Source organism: Catharus ustulatus, chromosome 5 (assembly GCF_009819885.2).
Source record: "Catharus ustulatus isolate bCatUst1 chromosome 5, bCatUst1.pri.v2, whole genome shotgun sequence".
Lineage (NCBI taxonomy): Eukaryota > Metazoa > Chordata > Aves > Passeriformes > Turdidae > Catharus > Catharus ustulatus.
Window position 1 is genome coordinate 41316078 of NC_046225.1, and position 18131 is coordinate 41334208.

The 18131-nt window shown below is 43.8% G+C and overlaps 1 protein-coding gene across 13 annotated transcripts in view; it reads left to right on the plus strand.

Annotated features, from left to right (window-relative positions):
- Positions 1-18131, plus strand: part of TENM3 (teneurin transmembrane protein 3) — a 1396736-nt gene that overhangs the window by 991464 nt on the left and 387141 nt on the right. For 11 of the 13 annotated variants that reach the window (XM_033060171.1, XM_033060177.1, XM_033060178.1 and 8 more), the window contains one exon: positions 16199-16272. The exons of the other annotated variants lie outside the window; for them this stretch is intronic. The gene's annotated coding sequence lies outside the window, so the exon portion shown is untranslated. The remainder of the gene's footprint in view (positions 1-16198; positions 16273-18131) is intronic. 13 annotated transcript variants of the gene reach the window in all.

An 18131-nucleotide genomic window follows, 5' to 3' on the forward strand; every position in this document is an offset into this window, starting at 1 on the left:
TAAATACTTGGAAATGTTTTGTCTTTAAATTGAAAGGAGTCCTGAAATAAAAAGTGATTCAATTCAATGTGACAAATGAAGTATGAATTCCATTTTGCAGTAAGTAATAGGGAGGGTTTTATTTTTGTTTCTTTAACTATGTTTCACCCATACATATGAATATTGTATTTAGTACTAAACAGTTTCAGAAGATGAAAGTTGCCAATTGTTGAAGGCCTGTGCACATTTTCTAGGCTGCAGCCACTGAGCTGACAAGGAAAGCAGAGATTTGAAAATCTAGAATAATAGAAAGCAGTCACATCTCATAAAGCTGAATTTCATCTAGGTACTTTAAATAAGAAAAGAGCAAGTATGAGGGGAAGTATCTCTTCTCCAACTCAGTCTCAGAGGGTTTTCCAGCCAGTTAGGGGACTCCCTTTAAGGTTTTTACTCACTGCAAATATGCACACCCCCCCCCACAAAAAATCAACACAACAAAAAACAACAAAACCAAAAACACCTCTACAAATTCTACTTTAGTATGATCCTTATATTTTATGTGGCTTAAGCATCCTGTGCAGACAAAGAATCGGGATATAACTGCCTTTGCTTTCGTTTGTGTTGGGGTAGCTGTGAGCAGCACCATGGGAATAAAATGATTGTTTAGCTGGGTGTAGTGGAGATTGAGAGCAAAGTAATGGGGGAAATCCTTAGTTTTTTAAACGGGTTTTCTAGAGCAAAGATCTGATGATTTTATTTCCTCTTGTCCTACCCTTTGAGGATCCTGGCCTGCTGTATCGTTAATTATTGAGCAAGAAGTATCAGGTTGATTTATATGGAGCCCCTGTTGGGGAAGGAAAGCAGAGATTTCCTAATGGGTGACTTGTTTGGGTGTATGGTTGGGTTTGGGACATTACTTGCATTTTTTTTGGTTGTTCCTTTCAGTGTCTAATAAGTTGGAATATGTTTCAAAGTCTGTTAAAACTTGCATGAGATTGGGATTATAGGAATATGTTAAATTTTGAGGACTCAGAGTAGAAAAGTAGGTGACCTTGTGGAGAACAATGGCCAGAAAAGCCAAAAGAGCAGGTTGAGTAACTTGCTAGAGGAGGATGGAGTGGGCACCAGGTGGCACCCTTTTCCCATGGCAAGCTAGGAGTTGATGGATGGCAGTTCTGATAGGCTTCCAAAAGCTTTGTTTAATTGACATACTGTCCTCTCCTCACACTAGCTTCTCGCTTATCCTTTCTTTGGTTTTGGAGTTGTTGGCTTTGGGTCAGCAATTTGGGAGGCAGCAGATGCTGTGGTGGATGTGGAGCTGCCAGGGTGCTGCATGGCTTGTTGGTCATGAGCTGACATGGATGTGGCCCCTGGCCACTTCCCCAGAGCTGCCAGAGCACAGAGCCAAGCAGGCAAGCAAATGTCTGCATCAGATGGAGGATTGTGTGGGACGCTAAGTGAGAGGATAACAGCAAAAAGATAGGGAGAAAAGAGGAGTCAGGAATGTATCAAAAAGGTGTAAATAACTGAAAATCATTTCTGTGGAAGGGAAGTAACATAGAGAAGCATATAGCTAAGGATGCTATATTATAAATTTGAGGACAAGAAAATAATGGAAAGAAGAAAAGGTGAATGTTCTGTCTGTTCCTGTTTACTTGAGTTTCAAGAAAAGCACGTAAAAAAAACATTACAAAGAAAGCAAATAGTCACAAGAAAAAGAACAAGATTGAACTGATTTCTCTTGATTTTATTCTTTATGGGCAGTTTCTGGAGAACCTACTTTAGGCTGTAGTGTGGGAAGAGAGAAGAGACAGTTGAATGAAACAGAGTATTGGATAGCTGATTATACTGATGTTTTTCATTTGCCCAGCCTAGCTTAAATCCCTGGTTGCTCATGATTATAGAGTAGTAGCTTTTCCTTCTGATAGCCAAGTTTGTGCTCTTCATGTTTGCATCTCCCCAGTTTGAATGGCACAGTTGCTTTTGACACTTTTCCAGAGAGACTGCAAACATTGAAGCTGCCAAGGCAAAATGCATTCTGAACCTATGGTTAAAAACATCTTGTTTCCAGGTAGTACTTCTTGCTGAATCCTGAAGCATGTAATATGAATTGCTTTGGAAAGCATTTTGTATCCCTAAGATAGAAAAGCATATTTCAGCATCTGATAACTATAAAGAAACTTTCAAGGCTGCTGAACCAGATGCTTTAAGATAGGCTTGAATTTAGTTAAATTTTATTTCAGGCTACTTTTACTGACCTTCGCTCCCCTTCTCCCCTTGCATATTCCCTTGGTGGTCTTTCAAAAACCAGGTGTCTGGGATTGTCTCCAGCCTACTCTGAAAGCACCCCAGGCCTTGGATTAATACATGAAGGCTGCCTTTTATTTAAGTCCATCCATTTACATAATGCCTGCTCGGTCAAACCCACTTGCAACACACAGCCAAGTTGAACCAAAACCTCAGCAGGTCAGTAGTGCACAGTCCTGGATTTTACTGAATTTTACTTAGTGCTGCACCTTCTTGCAATGAAAACTGAAGAATGTTGCAAAGATGGTTTGGATTTCTGATTCACAGAAGGATGTTGTAGAAATCTTTGATCTTTGTGTAAAAGAACTAAACAAAAAACAGTACTTGTAAATATGTGTTCCTGCTTCTAGGGTGTCAGTATAGATCTAATGTCAGGGTGAAAAATTCATTGTGTATGCATTGCATGACAGTATATTGTTAAAATTAAAAATACAGTAATTTCACGAATACAAGCCGCACCAATTTGACCAAAATTTTGGTGGAAACCCGGAAGTGCGGCTAATATTCCGGGGCGGCTAATCTATTAACAAAATTCTAAAAGCTGCCAACACGGAAGTGAGAGCCCGCGGCAGCCCCAAGCCAAGCTGGAGCCCGGCCGGCCCCGGCAGAGGTGGGAAAGCCTGGCAGAGGCGGGGCCAGCAGTGTGGGGGTGGGCGGCAGAGCCTGAGCCAGCAGGGCGGGGCAGGGAGGGCGGCAGAGCCTGAGCCAGCAGGGCGGGGGAGCCCGGGAGAACTGGGGCTAGCAGCGCAGGGGAGCATGGCAGAAGCAGGAAGGCCGGCGGGTGGGGCTGCCTGGCAGCGGGGGAAGCCCAGCATAATCGGGGCCAGCAGCGTGGGGGAGCCCGGCGGTGCGGGGGCCTGCAGTGCCGGCCAGGGCGAGGAAACGCGGCGGCGGTGCAGACGGGAGGGGGCGGCCGGCGAGCCTGGTGGCGGCGGCGGCAGCCCTGCCGGCGGGGCGAGCGAAAGCGGCGCTCGCGAAAGCGCCGCCGCGAGCCGCGAGCCGCGAGCCGCGAGCCGCGAGCCGCGAGCCGCGAGCCGCGAGCCGCGAACCGCGAGCCGCGAACCGCGAGCCGCGAGCCGCGAGCCGCGAACCGCGAGCCGCGAAAGCGCCGCCGCGAGCCGCGAACCGCGAGCCGCGAACCGCGAGCCGCGAGCCGCGAAAGCGCCACCGCGAGCCGCGAACCGCGAGCCGCGAACCGCGAGCCGCGAACCGCGAGCCGCGAGCCGCGAGCCGCGAACCGCGAGCCGCGAACCGCGAGCCGCGAAAGCGCCACCGCGAGCCGCGAACCGCGAGCCGCGAGCCGCGAGCCGCGAGCCGCGAACCGCGAGCCGCGAAAGCGCCGCCGCGAGCCGCGAACCGCGAGCCGCGAACCGCGAGCCGCGAGCCGCGAAAGCGCCACCGCGAGCCGCGAACCGCGAGCCGCGAACCGCGAGCCGCGAACCGCGAGCCGCGAGCCGCGAGCCGCGAGCCGCGAGCCGCGAGCCGCGAGCCGCGAGCCGCGAACCGCGAGCCGCGAACCGCGAGCCGCGAAAGCGCCACCGCGAGCCGCGAACCGCGAGCCGCGAACCGCGAGCCGCGAGCCGCGAGCCGCGAAAGCGCCACCGCGAGCCGCGAACCGCGAGCCGCGAACCGCGAGCCGCGAACCGCGAGCCGCGAACCGCGAGCCGCGAACCGCGAGCCGCGAACCGCGAGCCGCGAGCCGCGAGCCGCGAAAGCGCCACCGCGAACCGCGAGCCGCGAGCCGCGAACCGCGAGCCGCGAAAGCGCCACCGCGAGCCGCGAACCGCGAGCCGCGAGCCGCGAACCGCGAGCCGCGAACCGCGAGCCGCGAACCGCGAGCCGCGAACCGCGAGCCGCGAACCGCGAGCCGCGAGCCGCGAGCCGCGAGCCGCGAACCGCGAGCCGCGAACCGCGAGCCGCGAACCGCGAGCCGCGAACCGCGAGCCGCGAACCGCGAGCCGCGAACCGCGAGCCGCGAACCGCGAGCCGCGAACCGCGAGCCGCGAAAGCGCCGCGGGGCGGGCGCGGCGCTCGCGAGGCGCGGCGCGGGGCGAGCGAAAGCGGCAGCGGGGCGGACGGCGAGCCCGGCGGCGGCAGCCCTGCCAGCCGGGCGAGCGAACGCGGCAGCGGGGCGGTGCTGACGGGAGAGGGGGGCCAGCGAGCCCGGCGGCGGCGGCAGCACCACCCGGCCAGCCCCGCCGAGCCGTGGCGCTGAGCTGGGCCACCCGGCCCCGTCGGCAACCATGAGCGGGCCGAGCCTGCCTGGCCCCGCCCCGAGCCAGTAAAGCCCGCTATGCCGCGATCCTGTTACTAATTGGCCAATTTGTGAAAGCTGCGCACGGATTCTCGCGACGAACGAAAGTGCGGCTAATATTCCGGGTGCGGCTTATCTATTGACAAAGACAGCAACATTGTCGAGGCACCGGGGGTGCGGCTTATAATCCGTGCGGCTTGTATTCGTGAAACTACTGTATTTCCTTTAGCACATAGAACAGGCTTACCTGGACTACATTAACGTAATTCGGTTAAACCAGGTTCTCACTCTGAAAGCATGGGCACTAAACAGAGACACTTTGGGTCTCATTTTCTAAATGTAGTTCAGAACTACTGATGTCAAAAATTAAACAAATAAACTTCTTGTTATCTTTTTCAAGCATATAAAACTATGGATTTTTTGTGTGTTTGTGTGTGTTTGGTTGGTTGTTTTGACCTTTTCTGATGATTCCAATTGTCAACTTTCACAACTTGGCGTTGTTTTTTACTAGAGTCCTTCTTGATCTTGTTGAAAGTGGGTCACAGGACCTGGCTTGCTTAGGAGTGAAAGGAACAGCTACGAAAATAGTGAGCCCTGCATAGACTGTGTGTTCAAAATATTCGCACTGCAATTTGCAAACTGGATGCATTATTAGTGATTTTTTCGGCTGGAGGTGATATCTAAGTTCTCCTCCCTGATTAGCACTTGATCATTAGATAAATAAAGTACAAACCTTAATGAAAATAAAAATGAACAGGTAAAAAAGATGTGTTTTAGAATATCTTTTTTATCACAAGTTTTTTTGAATAATATAACTTAGTATGGCTATATTAGAACAGCATTATTTTTCGAGTATTGTTCTCTGCTACTTCTTTGGGTTTTTTTACATGGAAACATGTCATTTGAGTGATCAGGACAGTTTTGACTCCAGAACTTAGATGTGTGTTATTTTTTGTACTTACACAATATATCAATGCTTAATTCTCCTGATGAGAAAATTGTTGTTCCCTCTACTTTTTGTAAGAAATTCACATATTTATGTATTTCTTTAGACTGAAATACTGTATTATAAACTCTTCATACAAGATTATTCTAGGTCTTAGTATACCATGCTATTGTGTGTAGTCCTTCAGTGACTTAAAATAATAGTGATTACTTTTATTACCATTTCTAGATTGTCCTGTTGATACAGGTTATCTGACTTAGTTTTAAATTTTATAGATATTTCAATCATGTACATACAAAAATAGCAATTTTCTGTTGCTGTATTTTGACCCTGAGCTATCTTTTTCACCTTGTAAGTTATGGGGTTTTCCCATGAAATTTAGAAAATTTTGCTATGTTTTCTTTAGAATTCCAAGAATTTGTTTGTACCTACTCATATGAACTAAGTGGGGACTCATTAGGAACAGTTTAAGAACATTCTGTTTGTTCTAGAAATTTTATCTACATTTTATGGTAAAATCTGAAATATGTGAACAGTTATAATTTCAGATATAATTTTCAGTTATACTGAAAGTTTTCAAAAAGGGAGCGCAGAAATTATTAGATTTAACATTAATGAGGTCTAATATGAGGAAGATAATTGCATGAAATTGGTGACAGATTGAGTCTTGTTTCTGTCTTACAGTGCAAGGTTAGGCCAAGAAGAAAAAAAATTCAAATCTTAAGATAGATTATGAAAAGAGATGAATGTGAAGGTTTTAAAGAGATATGTGAATGTTTTAAATATTAAAAGCAGTACTTAAAAGGCTGTATAACAGTGATGAGAAAATAACAGAAATAAAAATTTGTGGATTAGAATAAAAATTCAGTGTATATTGTGAAATAGAAATATTTATTAGGGGAATTGTTATAACAAGACATCATGCTGCTCACTGATTTATGGTTCAGCATGGTGTAAAGCATAGATGATATTGGAGTCCTTGATGGTATTCTGTAGATTTGGGGTTTTTTGTTTAACTGTGCCAAAGATATCTCAAAGTATTATCTCAAAGGTAAATACTAAAGACATTTCTGTGCTCTTTGCTAGATTTTAGAGTTCCTAAAAGGGAAAGCCCTTCAGGAAGGAGCTACCTCCTCTCTAAAATGTTATGTCAATACCAAAAATGTCTGAATGATAAAATAAACATTTGACATCTTAATATTTTCATTATGGTTAGCAAGCAAGGAGCAAGCAGTGATCTTTTTTAGGAACAAGAGTTGAATTTATCATGTAGTCAAGATCTGATGGTGATGCACCTCTTGTGTCCAAGGCAGGAGGGATGCTTTGCCTTTCAGAGCACACCACTTGGCCCACAATTTGGTGCTGGTTGTATCAATACCCTTGGTAGACAGGAGGCCAATGTGCCCAAATAATTCCCCTTTGCCAGTGGCTTCTGAAAAGAGCTGTTTAGAGCTGTTGGCATGGACTGTGGTGGAAGTTTTCCAGTGCATGATGGTGGTGGCTTTGCATCAGCTTTGGCCAGCATCTTCAGTGCAAATGGTCTATGAAGTTTTCCATGATCTTCTGTAAATGCTGCGGCCCTATTTCACTGCCACCTGCCAATCGCAATGTCACCATCTGTTATGAGAATTAGTTATGACCTGCAGTGTTTTATATGATACAGTGACACTTTACACTTCCTATCATTTCTGCTACCTTTTCCTTCCCTGAATAGGCTGATTGAAACTTATCTGACACATTGGTTTGCAAACCTTCTCTTAAAAAAAAAAAACAAAAAACAATTGCAAATAACTGATAATGTGTTAGCAGAGGGTGAGTACTGAGAACACGGGCGGTGCCGTTGCAGAAAACTTAGAGAATGACTGACAAAAAAAAAAGGAGTTGTTTTAGTACTCTTGGAAGTTTAGTTGTGTAACCATATTTTGCTGCTGCTAAAACACTTCACAGTGCTGTTTTCAAAATGAACTCTAAAGACAGTTCAAATGAACTCTAAAGAGATGCGCTTTTTCATTGGATTTCACTAATGTACATTGTAGTTCAAAGTAAAAATTTCTAAGTTCAATTAGGTGAAAATAACTGCTGCAGAGTCTTCAAGGAAAGGTTGAAGTTGTGAAGATTAGCCTGAGGGAAAGGACTTGGACAAAAGTTTGGTAATTTAGAATGTATTGATCAGAGAGAAAATGATAAACCATTTTGACTAATGGTGAAAAGGAGGGAAATGGTAGTAATAAATGGATCATTGATATTTGAGGAGAAGGGGAGATTTTTGTTGCTCATCTGGCACAGATTCCTAGCTACCTTAAGCCTGATTTCCTGAAGTGGAGAAGTCTTCAGTTAGAACCTTAAGAGAAGGTCACCTGTGACTCAAAAAAAATGAATGTGTTTGACCAGGGATTTTGTGATTCAACTTTGGCTGAAAGAATCATATCTAACAGAAATCAGACCTGCTCTCTAAGTATTTGGAATTTGACAGAAGTGTCTTAAAGCTCAGAAACTAATTTTTTTTGGTTATTATTGCTTGATTATCTGGCATGTAAAGTTTAAGAGTTGATTTTTTTGTTTATTTGTTTTTATAAATAATGCAATATAAATAATAAGGGAAGGGGCTATAAAAGTCTTCTGTTTTCTGGGAATTTTTTCATCTGGGTGTGGGGGTTATCAGGGTTTTTTGTTGTTGTTTGAGGTTTTTTTCACCTTTTTTCTTTTTACATGTTAGCACTAATATTTGGAATTGTGAAACAGTTTTAAGCATGAGTACTGTAAAGCAGGATCCCTGATTTAACCACTTGAAAGGACGTATAAGGATTGTAAGCAGGAAACATATAGAACTGACAACAACCAGTTATTTTTGCAGTACAAAAATAATCTATTTCAAAGGGCTGAAATGAACACAAATTAACTATGCAACTTTAAATATTTAAAGTGGTTTCTTTTCCATCTGTAAAGCAAATTTTGTTTCCATAGCGGGAATTCTTGATAAAAAGTAGGTTTTGTGATTTATTGCATTTAAATTGGTAACGTTCAAAATGTTCTGTATTAACTTCTTATCTGTCAAAAAAATTGTGTTGAAATAAAAATTGTTGTAGCATTTTGTGGTTTTGGTGATAGAAAAATGGCTTAGCAGACTGTGTAACAATATTTAATTCTTCCTTTGTGCTTCACAAAACTCAGTAATTACAAGAGAGTTTTTAAAAATATGTATTAATAAGGCACGAAAACTTCCTCCCCCACCTTTTTTTTTTCAATCTTTGAGTCATACTGTCAGTTTTGACATTTTCTTAAGCCTGCTTATGGAGGAGACTTGTGTCGTGTTTTGGGTAAGACAAGAAGGTCCTAGAGATACTTGGGAACTGCAAAAGTACCAGTCTGTATCAAGAGCAGACTCAACAATGTGGCAGTGGAAGAAAATTGAGCTTCCTGAGAAGAAGTGTTTTGAGATGAAGAAAACGTTATGGAACTTCCTAATAGAGAAATGCTAGACGCGCTCAAGGAGATTGGGTTGTTACTGTTTTCCTTGGCTGGTGTTGACAATGCAGAGCAAGTCCGGAGGCACGGGTGAAGCTGGAAGTCATGGGTCCCAAGTAGAAACTTGATTTCAATCTGGTTTTTGAAGGATAAGATATAAGAAATAGATATTTCAAGGCAGAATGTGTGAGGCTGACAGTGAAAAGAAAATCATCACGCTGACAATAGACTGCATATTTTAAATATCGATGAAACAGTGATACAGTCTTGCAAGAGAGTGGAAAACTGCCTTCAAGAAGCGGACTTCCAAAATTCATAATTGGGTAGCTGTTTTCAATGTTCTGCTGAAACAATTGAGTTATTTTCCTCATCTTGTTTTGCATGGGCTAAATTTAGGGGTAGTAATGGTCTCAGATTAAAAACTGAATCTAATGCATGACTCACATAGCAAAAAATAGCTGAGTTTTTCTCTCTGCTGCACAAGTCTGGGTCTTATTATACTTTATGTTAGAATATTTTTTCAGTTGTAGTAAAGTACATGTTGGATAGCAACCCTTTACAGCTGAAAAGATTGTAACACCTAGTAGGAAAAAAGTAATTGATATCCCCTGTTTCAACCTTTACTGCTTTAGGATCATGGCCATGCATGACAACAGAGCTCAGCTATTAAACGAGGTTTGTGCAGGAGCAGGTGGGAAGACACAAGAAGTGACCAGAAGAAGTATCAAGTGAATGAAAAAAAAAAAGTGAGGTCATTGGTTTGGAATAGAGTGTTGAGTGATATGGACATAGTGCTTAGCTTTACCTTTTTACTGTTTACCTTTGCTAGGCAAGTTTTTTAAAGTGCTTTTTAAAGAGACTAAAATTCTTTGTGACAGGTTATTTCATGTCTGAGTGTGTTGCTTTGTTTTTGTTTATTTTTTAGTGGGAACTGGAGGTGAAATTGTGTGTGTGCTGGTATATTTTTCTGGGGGTCAAAGAGGTGCCTTTATCATATTCCTTCCAAGTTGTAGAACAAACTGACCTTTTAAATTATCTACAGAATTCTTAACTTTATACGAACAATACCATTATTCATAGTATTTTTTATGCTATAAATAAAAAAAACCCTCTTATACCTTCTCAGGGTTTTCTGCCAGTGCTTAATTTTGGTGTATTCAGCACTACTGTACATTAAGACACTTCTGCTCTGTTTTCTATATACAGAATTTAACAATGCTAATGATCACATGTGGTTGTAGGTAACTAAGGCGAGTTTGCAGCTTAGGCTGTGGAATATCTAGCTGTAAGAGCTTTTTGTCAGTTTCCAGTTCTTAAACATTTCTGTTCACTACTCTTTTTATTTTAGTTTTTGTTCTTATTGTAAAGCTGTGTATCTGAATTGATTAACATCTCAACGGCGCATTTGTACCGAAGATTAGCCAATTGTGTGGAATAAAGCAGACTGCTGTGTACACTTTTTTTTGGTTATCCTTTATGTATTCTGTAAAAACCTACTTTCATTTCTTTCATTAAAATGAATACTAAAAGGTTTAAAAATGAAACCAGAGTACATGCCACAATGATTTGTTTAATTCAGTGACATTGTTTAAATGGTTACTTGAGCGAAGTAGTTGCTTGGAGCCGCAAAGCACGTTCATATTAATATATGTGCACATGTGTATATGTGTGTAGTTATTTTCAACTGTTAATTGAAGGTAATATGGTTTAAATTGGTGGTACAGCAGAATAAACAGCACAGTCCACAAGCACTTGAATTTTTGACCAGAAAGTGTTTTCCATCTGTGCAGTGATCCACTGCAGAGGCCGTATTGTGAACCGTACCAAAGCTTCTGAGTCACACAGGCGGTTCTGACTTTCTGATCACAGGGTCAGAGTTTGAGTGAAGTCACAGATAGCTGAAATACTTTCATTTTTACTGAGACAACAGAGACCTCTTAGCCATTGCTGTGTAGTTAATGTTTTCTGAGTGGTCTCCCAAAGACAAAGTACTTCTTGGTTGCAAATCCATTATTGCTCTTCCCCATGGTCTGACAGCCCCGTGCTCTTCAAAAGTAGGAGAGAAATGAAATATGTCACATGCTGTAAGTGTCCAGTTGTCTTCTCTGACCAAGTAAGTGAAAGAAATGATGATGTGGAAGATCTTAAAGCAAAATCCTTCCCTTTCAGAAAATTTCCTGCTTCCATTTACTGAATTGATCTGTGAGTGAAACGTGGGATGTGTGTACAATTCACAGTGCAAGATCAAATTGTCCAGAAAAAAATACTATTTGCTTATGGCAAATGCACAAAAATATTCCATATGGCTTATCTTTAGAGAAAAACAGCAGTGTTTTCAGTATACCCTGCTGCAAGAAAACAGATTTCATCAGGAGTTAAGAATCTGTCTGAACTGTAAACCCTAAGATAATTAGAATAATTAATGTCTGGCCTAACATGTTTCAATTATGTAGTTAGTTAATGTGAGGTAGTCATGTTTCTTTATTAAGTAGATGATTTAGAAATAAAATGTCAATTGATTTGGGATTCTCTAGAAAAACTCTTTTTATGAAATTCCAAATATATAGATATCAAAGACAACCAAGAGAATGAGCCAGCTGTTAAAAAACATTTTAAAATGCTTTAAAAGAAAAAATTGCTAGCAAGAGAGAAATCAAAAATAGAATATTGATGATGTAAATAATGTTATTTCCAATAACTTGTTTTTATTCTGATATAAACATACCCCAGGATGTAATGGGCAGCTTGTTTATTCAGTGCTTTCATTGAACTAGTAACAGATTAACATTAGACCTTTCAGGTAGAGATGGGTGATGTTAGATTTATACAAAACCAATTCTATTTAAGTTTTTTATATTTTGAGAAGCAGAGTACACAATTTCAAGATATTGTATTTCTTGCACCTAACACATTCTTTTTTTTGAGATGCGTGCAAAGGAATGTTAAATATCAGCTCATTCAGTGTTTACTAGTTATTTATAAAAGTAAGCATGTTTCACCTGAAATCAATAGTAATATTAAAAATCAAACTGTTAGTTAGCATTCAAAGATATTAAATTTTCTCTGTAGAATACAGTAAAAGTATTGTACAGTAATTTCACGACTGTAAGGCGCACCCTTTTGACTAAAATTTTGGTCTGAACCCGGAAGTGCGCCTTATAATCTGGATGCGTCTTATATATGGACAAAGTTCGGAAATTTGCCAACCTGGAAGTGCGAGCTGTGAGCCGAGCTGGGACCCGCAGGAGCTGCAGCTGCCGGGCGAGGGGAAGCCAGGACCCGACGTGGCCGTTGGGCGCGGGGACTCCGGGACGTGGTGCAGCTGCGCGGGAGGAGCTGGGAGCCATGAGCCGTGCCAGCTGGCACCAGGGGCAGGCGGGAGTGCCAGGGCCCGTGGCACAGGGAGGGCACCTGGGACTGTGTTTAAAGAATACACCAATCTGTGAAAAATGTTTGCAAATTGAGCACCTGCCAGTAATTCGTTACCTTGTTGCGCGCGGCGCAGCTCCTCGCTGCAAAAAGAAATGTGCGCCTTATAGTCCGGTGCGCCTTATAGTCATGAAATTACTGTAATTACGGGCTTTGATTCTTTCCATGCCTGCCACTGAGTTTATGAAAATAACCATTCACCCTGATTTTTCCATTTATGAAAAAGGAATGGTGCCAGTCCTAGTCAAGTGCTCTGATACTTGTGGAAGATAAATCTGCTTTGTGTGTGTGTGTAAGTGTTATCCCTATCATATTGAAAATTCCTTCAAGAGAACATATTTGCAATGAAAATTTTTTTCTTTTTAAATTTTGGTTACATGCTTTTTACTTTGTTCTTTTGAATACAAATATAAGGCTAAAATGGAGGTCATATCCACATGATATCTGATCAGCAGAATCCCCTGCTGAATAATAGTGTGACATATATAGCACAATTCCATGAATTGAATAGGAATTAGTTGTTTGCTGTTTTGAATGTAATTTATGTGGCTTCGTATTTAACACCTCAGTCCTTGCAATCAGAAATTTGTCTTTCATTTGCTTCTTATTGGTGCTTTATTTTAGTAAGTGGAAATGCTTTTGTGTTTGATCCCAGTCAGCATAAACCTTCTAAAACAGCACACTAAGCTGAAACTGACTTCCAATAAGTATGAATATGTTAGATAACTACTTTCACATTTCTCCTTTTTGATGCCTTGTGAGAACAGGTATATCAAGGGAAAAAAAAATATTTGCTGACATGCCCCAGAGATGAAAAATTGACATTTATAGGAAAAATTAGATTACAAATTACAAGTGGTAGTGTAAGAGATTAAAAGGTGTTGTTACAGGATGGAAAAGCCATGCTTAAACAATTATCTTTATCTGTAAAGGAAAAGGTTAAATTAAAACACAAAACACTCAAAAAAACCCCTGAAAAAAATCCCACACCTACCTCTCCTCCAATTAAAAAAAAAAAGCCAAAACACCCAAGCAAACAAAGAAACCCCAAACCCCCAAGCTTCACATGCTCTCACATGGCCTCCAGAAATCAGTTACTGAAAACAGATCACAAGAACTAAGAAATATCCTTGTCTCTATTGGCTAGCTAGAATGTGGAGTAACCAGTATCCAAGTTGAGGAGTGGGTTTTGGAATTCTTAGATAGAAAAATCTAGTGGTTGATATCACAGTAATTGGTTTGGGCTACTGCTCTTGTGTACTTTGAGACTTTAAGCTGTATAGAGCTGTGTGATAGGGAACTGTAGCTCTGAGCCAGAGATGTGAGTAGATCAACTGTGTGGTTTTATCTTTGTGGCAGTAAATTATACAGTAAGGCTAATAGATAAGACCCAAGGTTTGGGTGTTTTCTGGTAGAGGAGGAATAATCAGTGATAAGTTGCAAATCAGAAAATATGATAACCACTAAAAAAAGTAATTTTTCAGACTCCCAACAGAATTACTTTATCTGAAGGGTTCTTGGGGTGTATGGATCGCTCTTGGTTGCAAGCAAATGTTTCTGCTCATTGAGTAACTGTCTTTAGATTTTGAAAAACAGTAATATAAGGACAATCTGTTTGATTCCTTAAAATACTGATAAAGGTGTAAAATGGGAATAGAAAATGGGAAATGTTAATATCTTTGTTAGCGAAAATGTTTTATAATATAATTGAATTTTTTCTAAATGTCCTAATGTGTTGCATTTTGTGTCAAGAGTTGAAATTTATTCCTTATGACAGCTACCAACACAGGGTGTCTTAGCTGGTTTAACTATGTAGTTAACAAAAAAATAATTAAAGAAAATCTGACATTTGTATATGCGCCTTATACAGCACAGAAACTACCTGAACATTCTAAAATTCCTTTTTTTCCCCTGCTAGTTTGTCTTAATTTGCTTCCTTCTTTTTAATATACATAATTGACAAGAACAGAACATGCCATTTGGGTCAAGAAAATACTCTAAAATTTTAGTTAGGCCTTTATGAAGTATGGTACTTGTTTTATGTCAATTCAGATGAGGATTGCAGTAATTAATGCTATGTGGGCTGCATGGCATTTAAAAAACAGAATACTTTGTTAATACATCATCAACAAAAAAAATATTTTTTCATCCTTCATAACTGAGTGTGCATAAGCAGGCCTTGTTTATTGTTCCGGACAGTAGGTTTGCTTTTTCAGCCTTGCTAAATTACAAATACTATTGATTAGCTGTACCAGTGCCATGTGTAGTATGATAAATGGCTTAGACACCAGCATTCAAAAATCTCTCAAATGGGCTAAACTATATTAATGTCTTAACAGCAATATGTTCTTTTGGATCCCTGTGCACAAAGTATCCCACACTGGTACTTGCAGCAAGTATTTAATGTAAAGCAGTGTCAGGTGTGCTTCTGAAGGGGTTTGCAGCTGAATGTGCCATACTACTTGTCTATCCAAATAGCATAAACGTGGAAAATTCAACTGCAAGTAAAGAACGGGAGAAAGTAATGTCTTGCCTGCTGTGATGCTCATGAATCAAGAGATAGTTTATGTTAATGATTTCTGTGCTGGAGATAAGTATAGTAAGCCTAGATTTTGTTTTGAAAGGTTGCTGCAATAGAAGTTGCTGGAATACTGAGTTGTTTCCTTCTTCATGAACAGGTGTGGACTGACAGGTTTAATTTTGTGGAAAGAAAGATTTGTCACGTTAGTGCTAAATTTAAAGTATTGTCTCCTAGCTGCATGTTTCTTTTGCTCTACCTTTGTAGTCTAGATTAACAGTAGAAATAAATTGATAAAAAATCTACTTGTGAATAAAGATTTGCAGCAGAACTACATGCTACATTGAGATTCATAGAGGAGGAAAAAAAAAGGTTTCACAGGGGTACCTAAATTAAGGAAACGTTCTCTGGGCTGGCATTTAATCGTACCCTAAAATTTTAAATTAGACAAAGCAATCAATTTGCTTTTATACTAGCTTGAAAATTTTCTGGAAAATGTGACAACAAAAAATATTTATTTTCTAATATTCAAAAATTAAATGAGAAATAATTGTTATATCACCAAAAAATTAGCATACCTCGGGTGTCCTGGAGCCTGTTGTCTCTCTGGGTATCAGAGAGACAGAAAATCAGAAAATTCTAAAATTTCTTATTTCTGCTATGAGCCAGCCACTTTTAATTTTCCATGGATCATGAAGGCTGCCATATTCTTCAGGCCATTTACACTGTCAGGAGTACAGTGAGCCTAAATGCAGAGGTTGTACAACTAGAAAAATGATTGGTTGAAAATTATTCTGACTATGTGGGAATAATTATTTAGGTTTGGAGGGACCTTCAGAGGTTTCCTCATTCATCTCCTTGGTCAGCTCCAAGCAGGCCTGGTTAGATCCGGTTGCTCAGTACTGAGTCCAGCTGAGTCTTGAATCCCAGCAGGATCGGACCTATGACCTCTCTGAGCATCCTGTGTGGGTGTTTACCCATCCCTGCAGTAAATACTTACTGGTTTTGGATGAGATAGCAAGTAGGAACAGACTGCTTCATCCTTCTGTTGTTGTCCACTGACCCCCTTCTCCTCTTTTCCTGAACCTGAGCATAAACCAAAGAAGCTGCTTTCATCCTGCAGCTCTTACTTTCTTCTCCTTTTCTTCTGCAGGACTACTTTCTTGTCCTCATAAAGGAGAACACTTCTTACACTGCCATACTTTAAAAAATATGTAGTCTGATTGTAATTTTGTGTTAGTGAGAAAGAGCACAGTTCGGGTTGAATCTGCTTCAATAATTGGCTTTCCATTTTCTATAGGAGTCTATTGCAAGGTGAAAGAAAGTCTGTGAGACGCTGGCAGCAATGGGGAAACTATTTCTTTAACTTTAGAGGTAAGCTGTCATTAAGTGTGTTGTTTAGTATCGTATTGGAAAGGAAGTGAAAAGAAACTGGAAAAATGAGAATGGTGTTTAAGAAATCTGACATTACCATCTATAAAACAGTTTGCCTGTTTCTGTGGATGTCTGTAACCAATAATATTTGTGCTTACCTTTTACCAGTGTTACATACCTTTTACCCTTCATCCATTGGAGTGCAGTCCTACTTCCCCTACCTCTGGTTGGCAGATATTTTAAATAGGTGTGTTTCTTCCCTCTCTCACTGGCAGCAGAGAAGAAGTACAGTAATTTCACGACTATAAGGCGCACCCTTTTGACTAAAATTTTCCCTCGAACCCGGAAGTGCGCCTTATAGTCCGGTGCGCCTTATCTGATGTACAAAGCAGCGAAATTTGCCAAACCGGAAGTGTGAGCTGAGAGCCGTGGGGGGAGCCGGAAGTGCCACGGCAGCCGGCTGGGGGCGGGCCAGGGGGCCCGAGGCACCACCGCTCTCCGGTCCAGGCAGTCCTGGGGCCCCATGGCTGCCGGGTGAATGTGGGCTAGGGAGGCCGCGGCACCCGCCTTCCCGGGTCCAGGCAGTCCCGGGAGCCCATGGCTGCCGGGTGAATGTGGGCAAGGGGAGCCAGCGGCAACCCCACTCCTGGGTCCAGGCAGTCCCGGGGAGCCATGGCTGCCGGGTGAATGTGGGCAAGGGGGGCCGCGGCACCCCCCTTCCCGGGTGGAAGCAGTCCTGGGGCCCCATGGCTACTGCGTGAATGCGGGCTAGGGACCCCGCGGCACCCCCCTTCCCGGGTGGAAGTAGTCCCAGGAGCCCACGGCTGCCAGATGAAGGTGGGCTAGGGGCCCCGCGGCACCCCTGCTCCTGGGTCCAGGCAGTCCCGGGGAGCCATGGCTGCCGCGTGAATGCGGGCTAGGGGGTCCGCGGCACCCCCGCTCCTGCGTCCAGGCAGTCCCGGGGAGCCATGGCTGCCGCGTGAACGTGGGCTAGGGGGTCCGCGGCACCCCCGCTCCTGGGTCCAGGCAGTCCCGGGGAGCCATGGCTGCCGTGTGAAGGCAGGCTAGGGAGCCCGCGGTAGCCCCGCTCCTGGGTCCAGGCAGTCCCGGGGCCCCATGGCTGCCGGGTGAATGTGGGCTAGGGAGGCCGCGGCACGCGCCTTCCCGGGTCCAGGCAGTCCCGGGAGCCCATGGCTGCCGGGTGAATGTGGGCAAGGGGGGCCAGCGGCAACCCCACTCCTGGGTCCAGGCAGTCCCGGGGAGCCATGGCTGCCGGGTGAATGTGGGCAAGGGGGGCCGCGGCACCCCCCTTCCCGGGTGGAAGCAGTCCTGGGGCCCCATGGCTGCTGTGTGAATGCGGGCTAGGGACCCCGCGGCACCCCCCTTCCCGGGTGGAAGTAGTCCCAGGAGCCCACGGCTGCCAGATGAAGGTGGGCTAGGGGCCCCGCGGCACCCCCGCTCCTGGGTCCAGGCAGTCCCGGGGAGCCATGGCTGCCGCGTGAATGCGGGCTAGGGGGTCCGCGGCACCCCCGCTCCTGGGTCCAGGCAGTCCCGGGGAGCCATGGCTGCCGCGTGAATGTGGGCAAGGGGGGCCGCGGCACCCCCGCTCCTGGGTCCAGGCAGTCCCGGGGAGCCATGGCTGCCGTGTGAAGGCGGGCTAGGGAGCCCGCGGTAGCCCCGCTCCTGGGTCCAGGCAGTCCCGGGGCCCCATGGCTGCCACGTGAATGTGGGCTAGGGGGGCCGCGGCACCCCCGCTCCTGGGTCCAGGCAGTCCCGGGGAGCCATGGCTGCCGCGTGAAGGCGGGCTAGGGGGTCCGCGGCACCCCTGCTCCCGGGGAGCCATGGCTGCCACGTGAATG